This window comes from Cydia amplana, chromosome 3 (genome assembly GCF_948474715.1).
Source record: "Cydia amplana chromosome 3, ilCydAmpl1.1, whole genome shotgun sequence".
NCBI lineage: Eukaryota > Metazoa > Arthropoda > Insecta > Lepidoptera > Tortricidae > Cydia > Cydia amplana.
Window position 1 is genome coordinate 9,134,301 of NC_086071.1, and position 12,570 is coordinate 9,146,870.

At 35.6% G+C, this 12,570-nt stretch overlaps 1 protein-coding gene and 1 long non-coding RNA gene across 3 annotated transcripts in view; one reads left to right on the forward strand and one right to left on the reverse strand.

Moving 5' to 3' along the window:
• LOC134662534 (uncharacterized) overlaps positions 1-6,375 on the reverse strand; it is a 266,893-nt gene extending 260,518 nt beyond the window's left edge. The window contains exon 1 of the long non-coding RNA XR_010098076.1: positions 6,189-6,375. This is a non-coding gene — a long non-coding RNA (uncharacterized LOC134662534). The remainder of the gene's footprint in view (positions 1-6,188) is intronic.
• The window catches only part of LOC134662517 (uncharacterized), a 121,486-nt gene that overhangs the window by 24,988 nt on the left and 83,928 nt on the right, over positions 1-12,570 (forward strand). The window lies entirely within an intron of this gene.

Sequence of the window (12,570 nt, forward strand, 5' to 3'; positions counted from 1 at the left end):
TGCGGATGCAGATTTTTTGACATCCGCGGACGCGGATGCGGATGCGGATATTTAAAGGCTCACATCCGCGGATGCGGATGCGGATGCGGATATCAAGATTAGGTAGTTAGAAAACGTCAAATATTACATTTTTAGCATTTTTTTTTAAACGAAAAGTTTAGTATTTGAGCAAGAATATAAGTGCGTTATATTACTTATATTTAATAAACAGTAACTTCGCCGACTTTTCTGGATTTAGACGATTTCGTTATAGGTAATGACGAAATTACCTAGCACTTACGCCGCCGCTAAGACGTTCCTGTACCGTAGTAACTATTTATTAATCTGTGTCTGTACCGACTCTTTCGACATCCGCATCCGCATAAGCTCCGCATCGATTTTATGCGGATGCGGATGCAGATGCGGATGTTGAAAATAATGCGGAAGTTCCGCGGTTGCGGATGCGGATGCGGATGTTCGCAACATCCTTGATTTTAATCAGTGCCAGGGGGTGTTAAAACCGTATCAATAAGATATCTTTAATTTGTAATACATATAATAAATAAATAAATAAAAATTCTTTATTTCAAACTTTTGTCCATAAGTACCTATTACATACTACACCAAACTTACAGCTATGTTAGTAACACAAAGGACATAATAAAGTAATATAAACATTAAACTACAGACCTTACATATACTTATAAATATTACATCTTTATTACATACGTATTACAAATTAAAGATATCTTATTGATACGGTTTTAACACTCCCTGGCACTGATTAAAATAACCGACTTGGTTTCACATTACATCTCAAAACTTTTTTGTAGTAAAAGCGTTGCGAGACTTGCACTTTTTTACATGTAATGTTTTTGATGGGATATACTACTTATTTCAGATATCAGCTTGCGATGTGTGGGTTTCCTCCTATTGCAACCAATTAATTACTATTGCGTCTCACGTAACAATTAAACCCAATTAATGAATCGGTCTCGTACAAAGCCATGCGTAACTCACGTCAATAATATAGTTAGTAACTTAGTAACATATTAGTTAATAAAATTAATGTAGAAGACTTCAAATCGTTGAAACAAGCCTTTATGTTTTGCAAAAGGTTACAACGATTTAGCTCCCGAAGGGGTTTGTTAATTAAAGTAATTTATATTAATTGCTCTTAATGTAAGTTAGTTCTGTATTGTAGCTGTTTGGGGGCCAATTTCAAGCTAACTAGACGATTATAAATCATAAAACTCATGTTGTTTTAAATGCAATAACACGCACCATTTTCGTTAAGGTTTCATTTGGAGGCCAATTCTTGATTAAAGAATTTGTCACGGTTTTGATCATATTTTAATAGACCTTGACCATGGGCCCGATTCAAACTTTAAGATACGTCATTAATACATCTAGAAACGATATGGATTAGATATGTCAGATAGCCATATTCGAACTTTAAGATACGTCAAATATTAGATATCTAAACGATATGGATCGGATATGTCAGTGCCAAACAAGTGTCAAAAGTGACATTTATGTTTGAAGAAACGTCACTTTTGACACTTGTTTTACACTGACATATCATATCGTTTAGATATCTAATAGTTGACGTATCTTAAAATTCGAATATGGCTGAGAGTCAAATGTGACGTTTCTTCTGAAAACAAAAACGTCACTTATGACACTGACACGTCTAATCCATATCGTTTCTAGATATATTAATTGACGTATCTCAAAGTTTGAATCGGACAGTAGATCTCACGCAAAACGATGCGAGCCAAATACATTACAGGCGGTAATGGAAATGAACTAGAGACGTGTTAATACAAGATCATAACAAGGTCGAAATAAAAATAATGTATTCGAAGCACGAATTTCTCTTAAAGACTGCACACATGTAATACAATCTAAAGCTTTGGTAATAACTGCACAGTAGCGCTAACTTGGACACAAATAAATAATTATACAAAGTTAAGAAAAAGAACTAGAAAAAACTCAAATTAAATGAGAACACAAAATCCTCACTAATCTAGGTATGCATCTCATTGTTTTTTATGTGAAAATAAGCTCGTAAGAGAGCCAATGAACTCAGAAAAACAACAAAAGAACGGCGTCATTTAATAGTACATTTTGCTCGCCCGCTCGAAAATAATATGAAACAAAATTTAGGTACTCACCACCGTGTCGTTCGCTTAATCTCCTTTCTTCGGCTTCTCTAATTAACAACTCGTGAATTTAGAGATGCACTAAAAAATACTTAGTCGCTAGACTAATCGTGAATAATTGTGGCCATTTAAGGTAGAAGTGAAGCAGCCTGGAGAAAATGTTTACCGTTACGGTTTTAAATTGAAAAAAATCTATTGCGATTAATAAGTAAAGTTTTCTTGAACTTAATAATTTTTGATTGATAGATAGTCAGAAGTTCAGAACTAGTTTTACCTGAAATTATTTTGGAGTTGTAGGTAGTCAAATCTAATTTTAGAGTTGAATGATGAGTTTTGATTAAATAAACATTGTAGAAAGTTAGCGAAGGTATAAAGGGTAACTAGTTTTAACTTGGGGGATACGCACTTGAAACGAGTTTTTAGGGTAAATGTGAACATTGATTCAAAGTAATCATAATATACGAGTATGAAGCCAATTCGAACGTACACTGACATCTAAATTTATTTAGTTACAGTGCGTCTCTCTCGCGGCAGTACATATAGAACCGAGCACGAGCGAAATGCACGATAACTAAATGACATGACTTAGATATCATTTTTATGTCAATGTACGTTCAAGTTGGCCTGTACCTACCCTTTTTGTTTCCTACTTTTAAACAGAAAACAAGGTTCCTTGAATAATGTCTGCCATTTCAGCGGCTTTTTCCCGAAGTAATCTCCAAGTTGTTTTAGTATGAGCGCAAGAAAAAACATTGAAATGTTTTATTATAATGAGATCCTAACATTATTTTAGAGGCGCTGTTGGATATCATGTTGTATAACGTTAAATTTAATTATTTTTAAAACTAAAAAGATTTTCTCATTATATTATACCCATACATAGAGCCCAGGCATAGGAGTTTAAAATATCTCGTTGAAAATAGTTATTTGTTTTACAAGGGGGCAAAGTTGTTGTTTAACCGCTCGTGCTAATATTGATACCCGAGCAAGCAAAAGATTACAAAATTGAACCACGAGCATAGCGAGTGGTTCGAAAAATTGAATCTTGAGTGTTGCGAGGGTTTCAAAGCACGAGGGTTAAACAAAATTTGCCCCCGAGTGAAACACAAAATTTTTCACCACACCAACCCGAAGCAAATATTAAATGTAATAAAATATCAATCAAAATCAAACCAAATCAAATTCAAATGAATGTTAAATATTTATCATCCAAAATCATCATTTAAAAGACAATTCTACCAGCAAACATAAGAAAACAACTCAAAATTTGCATTTGATTACTTTTCCTCACATGTGAATTACTGATAGCAAAGTGCAACTTTGCTATCCGTTTTTGAAGTGCAAGGCTTACCTTTCCGAGATGGTGTGGTAAAAAAAATATTTTCATCTCAATCTTTATTAATTTTCCAGTTAAACAAACGCAACGTTGTTTTTATTACGTAACATTTTTATGTGACATTGGAATGGCAACCGCGTTTGAATGTCAACTGTAGCTGCATTATCTTCTGTTGCGGCGTCGTTATTGCCGCCCCTTTATCTGTTAATTTCTTTGATAAAATGAGTGACCGAATGAACGTCATAATATCGAAAGTACCTAATGAGGTAAAAACTAGTTATGACAGAAATAAGTTTTTGAACAGTTAGTCAAATCTAGTTTTCACCCAGGCATTTTGCGAAAACTACTTTAGCCAAAAAATACCCAGTTAAGGCTAGTTTTCACCGAGGTAAAACCTGTTTTATCTAGGGAAACGAGTTTTCACTATAAACCGGTTTTTACGGTAAAAATGGGTACATTTAACCTGTCGAATCCCACGATATGACATCACCATAAGCGTTCTGGCTCATATATGAGCCGTGGGAGCTGACAGATTAAACGATAAAGGTTTTGTTTATTTATTGACATAAAAAACCTTTTTCGAAACAAATATTCTTAAAGAAATAATTACTTACTAAAATATATATATTATTTTAATTTTAATGCCTCTACCAACCTTCTTAATGCCTGGAATATTCTCATTTTAATGTTTTAGTACAAGATAAATAACTAGGCACAATACTCGTCAAGATTAATGGTTAATGGTATTTATTGGTCGTTCAGTGTATTAACTGAAATTATACGTTATGTAATTATAATTAACTCCATACCGGCAATAACAATAACCAAGCGAAGACATGCAAATCTCCAACCTGACTCTTTATTAAGAAGTTACATATTATAATGTACGAAACAAGACGGCTTTCATTATTAAGTCGTTACACTGAGCCCTTTGGAGCTCGTCTCCATCGAGCGATTATGCCTTAATTGAATTTTGTATGCGTGAACATTCGGTTTCACGCGTTCCATGTTTTTGGATATTCAGTGTCATTATGTCGCTTTATTTAGTAGGTACTTATATATTTTTACTGAAATTCCCACAGTATAATTTTAATTCTTCATAAGTGAACGTTTTATAACTTTTGATCATTCAATTCATAGAGCAATCACTACCATAAACTGCCACAATAAAATACTCTTCTAATAATAATAATATTTTATATTTTACTTTTATATTCATAATTATTATAAATAACCTCACTTGAGACAAAAAATTAATAAAGAGAATAATATTTCTTCTCTAATAATATTTGTCTTTTATTTGGTCCGTAAACAACAGACATGTACAAACATATATTCTTCGAACTAAACGGTGCACATTCCGTCGAAAAACAATTTCGTTTCAGAACTGCAGAGGAACGGCCAATGCCGTAACTGCAGACAATTACCGAGAAAAATCCACAACAATACCTGCATTTAAGGCAAAGATATTGCTGCCATAAATTCACTTAGTGCGGCCAGATCGTAAAGTTTTTACATCAGCTCAACTTACCGTGTTATAATGCAAATGAGTTTTGTAACTTGGCGGTGGTCGTCTTAAATCTTCACCAGTTTCGTGGCTAGACGTGACAGGTTTAATCTTATGGAGTCCCAGCAGTTAATAGGTTCGCGGTTGTCCAGTTAACAAGAGTTTCCAGCTTTTGAGATGGCTGCTTTTGACAGTATTCGTACACTTAATAAAGGCGAAGGCAATACCTATTAACCCGCCAATTTTGACTGACAATGAGATTAAAATCGATTAATAACTGTTGTAGCTACTTAGATTATAGTATTTTGATGCATTACGGTATAAAACGCTACAGTAGGTTGAATTTCAGTGTCAAAAAAGTATTTATCTAGCGTAGAGTAAGTAACATTGAACCTGATAAAATAATTATGGAAAATAACCTATACAAATTATACAAAAATTTCATAAGAATAAATTATTAATTTAGTTTTATTTAGTTAAGTTAGTTTTTTTTTATTGTACAATTACCTGTTAATTTATTTCTTTCTTATAAAGTTTCTTAAAACATTTAAAAATAAAATATTTTTTTGCTTATTAACTTTGTGTTGTAATTAAATTAGAACAGTGCTCTAATATTGAAGTGAAACTCTTCAGACACTTAGTTTGCACAGAGTGCACCAAGATCTCTATGCTCACCTAAAAGGATGTCATCAAACAATAAACTTTCCGGTGATACTCCTACAGTCCTACAATGCGTAGTTGGAACTGTTTACAGACGTACCATAAAATATTTTATGTCCAGATACAAAACTTTATTTTATGGTCTGTTTATATGACACCAAAATGAGAAATATGAGCTTCGGCTTGAGGAATGGGGTGCTCTAGATTTTGTAGGTATCTCTGACATAGGCGACTGAACAAGACATAAAATGAATTTCGATTATGTCATTTTTAGGGTTCCGTAGCCAAATGGCAAAAAACGGAACCCTTATAGATTCGTCATGTCTGTCTGTCTGTCTGTCTGTCCGTCTGTCCGTCTGTCCGTCTGTCCGTCTGTCCGTCTGTCCGTCCGTATGTCACAGCCACTTTTCTCCGAAACTATAAGAACTATACTCTTCAAACTTGGTAAGTAGATGTATTCTGTGAACCGCATTAAGATTTTCACACAAAAATAGAAAAAAAACAATAAATTTTTGGGGTTCCCCATACTTCGAACTGAAACTCAAAAAAATTTTTTTTCATCAAACCCATACATGTGGGGTATCTATGGATAGGTCTTCAAAAATGATATTGAGGTTTCTAATATCATTTTTTTCTAAACTGAATAGTTTGCGCGAGAGACACTTCCAAAGTGGTAAAATGTGTGTCCCCCCCCCCCCTGTAACTTCTAAAATAAGAGAATGATAAAACTAAGAAAAATATATGATGTACATTACCATGTAAACTTCCACCGAAAATTGGTTTGAACGAGATCTAGTAAGTAGTTTTTTTTTATACGTCATAAATCGCCTAAATACGGAACCCTTCATGGGCGAGTCCGACTCGCACTTGGCCGCTTTTTCGAAATTGCTTTCACGTCTTTTTTATAACATTAGGACATTAAATACAATGTGAATGACTTTTGGGCAGAGCATTGAACTCTAATTATTAACTGACATTAATTTAAGCAAAGATTCTTTCTTAGGTTACTCAAAATTGAAACTTACATCTATGTTTATAAATTGCTAATTTGACAATGACAACTTAAAAGGATTAATGGGCATTTTATCGTATACCAATATATTAGTATATTTCAAAATCGCTAATGTTGCTGACATAAACAATGCCTATACTTTTAATTTATACAAGTCTTTATTTTTATTTTATAACTTGCACTTCATTTATAAGTTGCCTTCGATATTTGCATTTTTTTTTTAAATAATTGAGCAAAAATTTGGGATGTTTGACCAATACCGGTGACAATGTAGCTAAATAGAGCTAATATGATGAATGACGATTGATATTGAAGGTGGCCATAGGAAAAAGGTGATAAAATAAAGCAACGTATTTCAGATTGGATTTATTACAATCGTCTATACTTCATTATGATTGTTTGAAGAAAATTAAAGTTGCCAACATTCTAAACGAAAATGTTTTAAAAAAAACTTATTGACCTACTTACTTATAATAAAAATGTGCTAAATTATTATCATTAAATTTTGCCGTTAAATTCAGCTTAGGTGAGTCAGGCATCAGGGTCAAAAACAAAATCTTATTTTCCTACATATTAACTTTCAAAGCAAATTGAAGAACAGATTGCAAGAAAAATAATGATAGGATTTCGTTCCTCCTTTGAGTAATCACAAGCTCCAGTTCTTTATTTCTTTTCTTTCATTATTTTTATGACTTCATTAAGGTTATCCAAATTGGTAACTTAGAAGCCTGCGCTTTTTATTACGTTACGCATTTGAACACATACTTAATGTTTTCATTTCTCATGCTCTGAAAGGTCATTGTTGTTCTAAAGATACGTTGTGCAGAAAATGATACGTTTCTACACTAGAGCATTTTAAGTTCCAAGTACGATTTTATGAAGTTTTTTACGATAAGCAACTGAAATTTCAGTTTAAATGGATTTGTTATACAATTTCCTTTCTGATATTAACTCCTCATTCCATATATAACGATACTTTTGCCTGAATTGTTAATTGAAAGTTATAGTTTTAAATTTTATACTTAGTCATGTCTTTAACAAAACGCATGCATTTTACTTTTTTTATAATTAAAATACGTGCATGTTAACCGAAGACTATTTATTGTGTGACAGTATGACATGACAGCAATTCATATCAAAAACATATTTGGAACATCACAGTTCCTTATTTAAACAAACACTATAGATGGCGCTGCTGGATATCAAAAACTACACCCCCACTATATCTAAGCATAGCCATCAGCATCATCAGCATTAAAAAAACAGCTTAAAAAAAAACTAAACATACCTACTACTTAGGCACAAGTCCTAACTTCTCAAGAAATCTAAAGTGCTTGACAAACCCTAGACTCTTTGTTAATAAGTCAGCTGGCATCTCAGCTGTCGCTAAGTATTTTGCTTCTACCACACCTTTAGCAATTATATCCCTACTAAAATGGTAACGTATGTCAACGTGCTTCGACCTATTGTGAAACACAGGGTTGGCCAATAACTTCAGCGCACTTTGGTTGTCATTAAAATTTGTAATTAATGACATCTTACTTGTAATTTCATGGTACAATGACCTTAAGTACATAGCTTCTTTAATACATTCAGAAATACTAATATATTCCGATTCACAACTGCTCAAGGACACGCTATTCTGCTTCTTACTGCACCATGAAACTACACTGCCAGACAAAGTGAAACAAAACCCTGAATAGGACCTCCTATCAAGAACATTACTGCCCCAGTCAGCGTCAACAAACCCGGTAAGCTTTGAATCAGACTCACTACTATACCTGAGGCAATAGTGTTTTGTTTTCTTGAGATAACGCAAAACACGTTTGGCATGAGCCCAGTTGTCTCTACCATGACAGTTATTAAACTGGCTCAGATACCCTACGCTAAAAGCAATGTCAGGCCGCGTCAAAACCGCTAGGTACATCAGACTACCAATGAGTTGTTGATAAGGTAATTCAATATCACAGGTCTCACCTTTATCTAAGTTCAATCTTTCCTCCATAGGAGTTTGAACAGCGTTACAGTCTGTCATATTGAACCTATGCAACAACTTGTCAACATAATCCTCCTGATCTAAAGTTATTACATTATTTTCTTTATCAACACACACATTCATACCTAAACACTGTTTGACCTGACCAAGATCTTTCAATTTAAAATGTGAAGACAGTACCTGTTTCAAACTTTTGGTTTCCTCTTCATTATTAGAAAACACAAAGAAATCGTCGACATATAGAGCTACTACAGTCAAACCATTATCATTTTTCACATATAAGCAAGGTTCAAGTTTAGACCTAGTATAACCATACTCGGTTAAGCAATCATCTACCCTCCTGTACCACGCCCTTGAGGATTGTTTGAGACCATATATGGCTCGCTTCAACTTAAGCACCTGCCCTTTCCCTTCAGATGAAGGAAAGCCTTCTGGCTTCTCCATATAAATATCCTCCTCAAGATAGCCGTTCAGGAAAGCAGTAGTCACGTCTAAATGAGAAATGTCTAAATTCAATTTCACAGATAAAGCAAATAAAAGTCTGAGAGTTGTATGCCTTACCACTGGCGCGAAGGTTTCCTCATAGTCCACTCCGTACTTCTGAGTATAGCCCTTGGCTACTAACCTGGCTCGGAATCGCACATTGCCCTCACTATCGTACTTCTTCTTAAGTACCCACTTGCACTTTACGACGCTAGAGTCTTTTGGAACGCTGACAAGCTCCCAGGCCTGGTTGTCTTCAAAACTTTTCAACTCTTCTGCCATAGCTTGTCTCCATTGCTCTTTCTCTGGTCCGGGCAAAGCCTCTGATAGTGAAAGACCACTAGCATCATCCATCCTGCTAGCATCTGAACATAGATTTGAAATGCCATACCTTTCAGGCGCTTTTCTTTGTTCTGCTGTTCTCAGGACTGGTCCTATCCTCTCAGGACTAGGAACATTATCTGGAGCTGAAACACTGTCAGTTGTGGTATCTGGATCTTCATACTCACTAAATGAGTCAGTCAAAGTTCTAGAAATGTCTGGATTGTCATTCCCCACTGAACTTTGACACCCAACTTCAGCTTTCTGTATTATTTGTGGTTGAACTTCAATTTCGCAATACTCCTCTGGTTTTTCAAAAACCTTAACATCCCTCGCTGTGAAAAAAGTTCTTTTTTCAGGATCAAAAAGTCGATATCCTTTGACCCCTTCTGGGTAACCCATTAGGATAGCTTCCTTAGACTTTTTCTGCCACTTTAACCTTTTCTCTTTGGGAATGTGGACCATAACAGTACTGCCGAAGATTCTTAGGTGACTCAGATCTGGCTTGGTCCCTGTCCACATTTCAAAAGGAGTTTTGTTGTTCAATCCCGAAGCGATTGTCCTGTTCCGTAGGTAAACTGCACAACTACATGCTTCTGCCCAGAATTCTGTGGGAAGCTCAGCATCAAATAATAAGCATCTAGCTTTCTCACACACCACGCGATTCTGGCGCTCGCACAACCCATTTTGTTCAGGCGTATAAGGGTTTGTCCTTTGGTGCAGTATTCCATTTACCTTCAGGAACTCGCTGAACTTCTTGCTGCAAAATTCAAGACCATTATCACTCCTTATAATCTTGATCTTTTTGTCAAGTTCATTTTCAACTTTGGCTTTAAATTCTTTGAAACAATCCAGAGCTTGACTTTTCTCTTTCAAAAAATATATAAATGCCATACGACTATAGTCATCCACAAATAGCAAATAATATCGTGATCCTCCAAGAGATGTCACTTCCATTGGACCAGCTATATCCATGTGAATAACATTCAGTAAATCATCACTTCTATGGCAATTATTAGGAAACGGCAGTCTGCATTGTTTGCCTTCACAACATACCTTGCATTTACTGATGTCAATCTTGTCGCCAATACTGAAACCTTCAACTGCATCCTTCATTTTCGCCATGTATGAGCTATTAACATGGGCGAGACGACGATGCCAAGTCTCGGCAGACACTGCCATAGCAACGTTGGTCGTATTTCCTGGCATATTTAATTTGTAAACGCCGTTTGTCAAAGCAGCCGTAGCAACAAGCTGTCCACTTCTATTGTAAATCTTACAACCTTTTTTAGTGAAGTCTACTTTGTTACCTTTCTTTATCAGTTGGCTTACCGATAACAGGTTCGTAGTTAAACTCGGTACACATAAAACATCTTCAACAGTTATGTCGAATTCACTGTCGGGAGTCACAGTCGCAATCTGTACGTTTCCGGAGCACAACACTGACATACATGCCTTATTTGCTGCAACTATCTCGCGAGTAGCCGGCTCGTACGATGCATTCATAACCCAACTTTCATTCGCCGTAAAATGAGTGCTAGCGCCGCTGTCAATGTAATAATCGTTTTTCTTAAAGTCGGCACTTAAAAACACGGCACTGAATGCATTAGACTGTTTACGTGTACTATTTTTTTCGTTATTTGGGCACTGATTTCGATAATGCCCCGGCTCCTTGCACCTGAAGCATTTGACACTGACATTTCTGACTTTTGTCATTTCGCCGCCATCCTGTTTACCACAGACAATCTTTGTTTTATTCTTCTTGTTATGTTGGTAACTTGACGTACTCGCGAACGCACTCTCCGTCTCGTTCCCATTCCTTGTCAAATTTGAATTTTTCTCTTCCATGTCTAAAAGTTTCGTTTTGATGGCGTCTGTCGTGATAGAAATGCCGGAATGCTCTATTGCCATGATCATCGGGGAATATTTCTCAGGCAAACCTGCTAATAATAGCGAGCCAATCCATTCATCGCTAATTGCAAAACCCGTACCACTTAATTTTTGACCATTTTCCACCATTTTCGTTACGTATTCTGTTATCGAAGTCGAATTTTCGAGTCTTATGGAAATTAAATTTCGTAACAACGTAATTTTTCTGGCGAAACCGGAGTCATCAAATAAGCTTTTGAGTTTAGTCCACAATTCAAACGTAGTTTTGACGCCTTTTACATGGACATACAAGGAAGGGTCGATAGTCAAAATCAATTTCGCACGGGCTTTTTCGTCATCTGCAACTTCTGTACCCGTAGCTTCTGGCTTACGCGCAATAAACTTTTGCGTGCCCTCTAGGATAAGAAAATTCTCTGCAGCGAAAACCCATTCACAATAGTTTTCTCGACCACGTAACTTGGGCACATTCGTCACATAGTTTGGTGACGACATCTTCGGATTTCTGTCACAGATCGCACTCACAATATATCACACACGATACACTATAAACTAGCAATCTAATACTGGACTAACCCCCCGTATTTATCAATTTTAAACGCCCATAACCTATAATTAAAATTCTCACTGCGTTCGAGCACCAAACTACTCGGCAGAAATGAGTGCCTTTCATCCCTTGGTTAACAATCTACTATTAGTTTTAGTTTAATCGTTTCGTTGAGTTAAGTACTTACATAATATATTAAGTTATTATATATACTGTATATTACTTATACATAAACTAAATTGTTCAGGAGTACCTTTGAGGGGTGTGCTCATGAAGCCGGCAGTGGACGGGGGAGAAACATAATATGTCCGTAAATTTACCTAATGCTTCAAGGCCCGGCTGGGACATTTGTTGGGACACTTTTTTTCTCTTGTTAGGATCGAAAGAGCTCGTGATTCTGAATAGAAATAACACACATTTTGCCGAATGTTAAAAAATCTAGGCCAGTTTTATGTCGGGCCATGTTCGGTGTAAGGTTCCTTAGTTACCCGCTTGTCATAATAGGCTGCCTTGAATGGCGGCTATTAGGTGGTTTCCTGTGTATAACAAGCAAAAGGTTCAAAAGGAGTACCTTTGCAGCACTTTTGGTTAGGTTAGGTTAGTTTTTTAAAGGGTAGATAGGGTTTTTTGTGTTTATTTTGTGATATTTTATATTTTACTTTTATTTGCATATTTTA